Source organism: Cryptomeria japonica, chromosome 8 (genome assembly GCF_030272615.1).
Source record: "Cryptomeria japonica chromosome 8, Sugi_1.0, whole genome shotgun sequence".
In the NCBI taxonomy this organism is placed as follows: Eukaryota; Viridiplantae; Streptophyta; class Pinopsida; order Cupressales; family Cupressaceae; genus Cryptomeria; species Cryptomeria japonica.
In genome coordinates, this window is record NC_081412.1 from 272,978,184 (window position 1) to 272,981,944 (window position 3,761).

Here is a 3,761-nt window from a genome sequence, read left to right on the forward strand (position 1 = left end):
GATTGGTGAAGGCAATTGAAGGGGTTGAAGTTACTGGCTCCTTACCATCCATATCACACCAAATGATTATAAAAAGAATAATATTGTTCAGTGCAACTAAAAGAAGAGACGCATTCCATACGAATGTCATTTTAGATCAATATTCCCAAGTGTCAAGATAGGAGATGATCAAGATCAAGTCTAAATTTTTCTATTTCCATACTCCACCTAGGAAGGAATTAGAAATTCTTAGAATTTTGGATTTTAAAAAAGGGAAACTCCCTTATACCTATCTTTGACTTCCACTAGCCAAGGGGCTTAGATCGGGCAAGTTGTAGGACCCCCTCAAACGAAAAATGGACAATAGATTCTCTTCGTAGAAGAGAAAATGGCTCTCTTGGGATATGAGAGATACCATGCTAAAATCAATCATCTCAACCATGCCCATATACCTATTATCTTGTATGACATTACTAGATGGAGTTAGCCAAAATATCAATCATATGATGAGGAAGTTATTTTGGCAAGGTCATAGTGAGAAAGACAAGATTTCTCCCATTTCATGGGAAAATATTTGCAAGTCTAAGGAGGTCAAAGGCATTGGAATTAGAGACCTCTTGCTCCAAAACAAGGTTCTAGGTACAAAACTCATATGATGGATGTTTAAGGAACCTCATAGAAAACGGGTAAAGATTTTGAGGATAAAATACATTCATGATAATTGTCCTTCAAGTGTTCTTACCACCTCCAATCCTCCTCGAGGTTCAAGAGTATGGAATTTTATACGAAATTACAAATCTATAATGACAAAATTTCTATGTTGGGATATAACGATGGGATGAAAGCTCTTTTCAAGATTCTTGGGTGGGGATCCCAAGTTTGGATAGTTTCTTGAACTGGAGTTGGTTTGCAACACTTTGAAATAGGATTGGGGTGATTCGGTTAGAGACTATGTGACATTCATAGTTTGGTATCAAACTCCTAGATGGAAGTGAAAGGATTTTTCTTTATCTAGCCTCTATCATAGGGATGTTGGTCTTCTCATGGTTTCACTTGTAGAAAATATTGTTTTTTAGGCTTAGAGATGATAGCTCAATATGGTGTGGTTCTAATTCAGGGTAGTATAACACCAAGGATGGTTATTTAAGACTTCATAAGTTTGAGGAACATACTTCCACAAATATCTCACTCTAACTTTGTTAGAGAAAATTTTGTCTTCCAGAATCATACACTTTTTCTTGCCCTACCTTGTGAAAGAGAATTTTACTAGTTGAAAAATTCAGAAGTATAAGCTTTTAGGGGCCTTATAGGTGTATTTTTTGAAACAACCAAGAAGAGAAAGTGGACCACCTCCTATCAGGATGTCCTTTCTCCCAAGAGTATTGGCATTGGCTTTGTGCTAATTTGGGTTGATTGTGTTCCCTCCCAAGAGATATGCTTGTTAGGTCCCGGAGACAACTGAGAGGGGGGGTGAATCAATTGTCAAATAAATTCAAAACAAAAACAACTTAACCAACTTACTGCTTAATACTGGTGAACCGGTCTTTTATACCGGTGGACAGTTTTATCAGATAATTGCAATACCAGTAAAGATTAATGCATGAAACAAAAAGACAAAGTCATCCACAACACTTAACACCAACATTTTTACGTAGAAACCCTTTAAGGGGAAAAACCACGGTGGGAAACCTTACCCACAATCAGATGATTCTACTACAGATAGTAAGTGTATACAAATGGGGTCTATACATGTAAAAAGGCCAAGTGCCTAGAGCTCACTGCTCAATCACAAAATAGGAATCACACTGACTACAATTGGATGGTTAAATCCAATAAGGATGTACTACTCAAGATAGCATCTTCATATGCTCGATTCAGTACCGGTGTATTTCTGATTTGCTTTCACAAAAACCTTGCTTTACCTTCAAATGATGTTTACGTGTATAGCTCTGCTTAATCTCGTATATACCTTCACACAATTCTTTTTCACATTCCACATCTGATCTTACAAATAAGATCTTACATTTATATCATAACCTAGGACCAATTTTAGTAGGTTGGCTCTAAGAGATATTACAATAAAATTAATTTACAAATAAATTAATGCCCGATGCAATAACCGATTCAACATGTTGGCTTAATGCATTTACAACAATAATAAATCATCTCCATAGCATTCCATGCTGATCTTGAAAAGATAAACTTGTCGATGTATAACCTGGACCTATTTGTCGGTAACAGCAAATATGCAAATATGAATATACCAATAATCAAATCTCCAAGACAAGGTGTCCAAACGATGTCTTCGACATAACCAAGTGTTTTCCATGCCATTCTAAGTGTCGGTGATCATTATATCCTGTCGGTGTACCAGATACCGATGACTGTGCATAAGTCATTTGCTTGCCGGTGAATGTTGTTGATTCTCCAAAGTGTCAGAGTTGATAAGGTTTAGTAGGTGTTGACATCAATGACAAAACCATACCAAAATACCAACAATCTCCCTCTTTGGAATTGATGGCAACACAAGATGGAAAAACCATCAAAGTGCCAAACAGAAATGCCAAATACCAAAATATAAGTAATCTTTCTCAAAGTAACATTCTCTCCCCCTAAGAGTGACATGTGTTTCCTTGTGTTTTTCCATACCAATCTCTCCCCCTTTGACATCAAATGCGAAAGTTACTATAAAACCAAGTTCATATAAAAAATACCAACCAATTTAGTATACCAACTACTCCCCTTGAGAAGTAGCTTCCTCATCAAAGCCGGAGTAAAAGATTTCTCTGTTAATTTTGTCGATTAATGACAAACATCAACTCTCTAAGTATCTACCAGTGGGGGAATGACCCCAAGCTGATCTCTGAGATATTCAAAAGTCTCCTTAGGTAGAGGTTTAGTGAAAATATCTACAATCTTCTCTTTAGTATTCACATAAACCAGTTTAATTTCTTTTGCTTCAACATTCTCCCTTAGAAAATTTAGTTTGATAGAAACATGTTTGGTTTTAGAATGTAGTACCGGATTCTTAGATATATCAATTGTTGTAGTGTTATCACAATAGATAGTTATAGGTTCCTTGCATTTTTGGTGCAGGAGCACCCTTCAAAGGGCTCCCACCATTTGATTGTGTTGTGTTCTTGCTTCTTTAAGAAGCCATTGTAAATGTAATAAGAGCCATGAGCTCATTGGTCTTATTTAGGTCCTAGTTTAGGTCCTAGGTTCTTAAGTCTAGGTTGAGTTTTCTTGTGGAGTAGAGGGTATGTGTGCCTTTTATGTGTTTGGGGTCCTTCTTAGCATGGTGGTGTCCATAGGATAGCCCAATGTGGGCCTAGGAGTCAAGAAAAGCAACATTGAGAAAGTTGCTCAAAAGTTGCAAAAGTTGCATGACAACTTTTCAAAGTTGTCAAGCAACTTTTCCACCTAAAGGGTCAAAAACCTTAGTTTAGCATGGAGAACCCTAACTTTGGCACACAAACTGAGGAAAGGGTACTATATGTAGTTTCAAACCCTAAGATGAGGGTTGGATGTTAGTTTTGGTACGACCCAAGGAAAGTGACTTGACTGTAACTGTAATTTTGTTGCCAGTCGGCACTAATGGAGCAATGAAGGATTGATAATGGATTGATCTTCAAACAAAATTGTATTGAGAGTCTTATATGGTGTATATATCTTCATTTTGAGCATTTATATTAGGTTTTGTTTTGCAGGTGTTGTGTGTTTGTAAATACTTTGTAAACTTTCTCCTTACTGTCCAGTTTTGGACTGCTTTGTGTCAATGG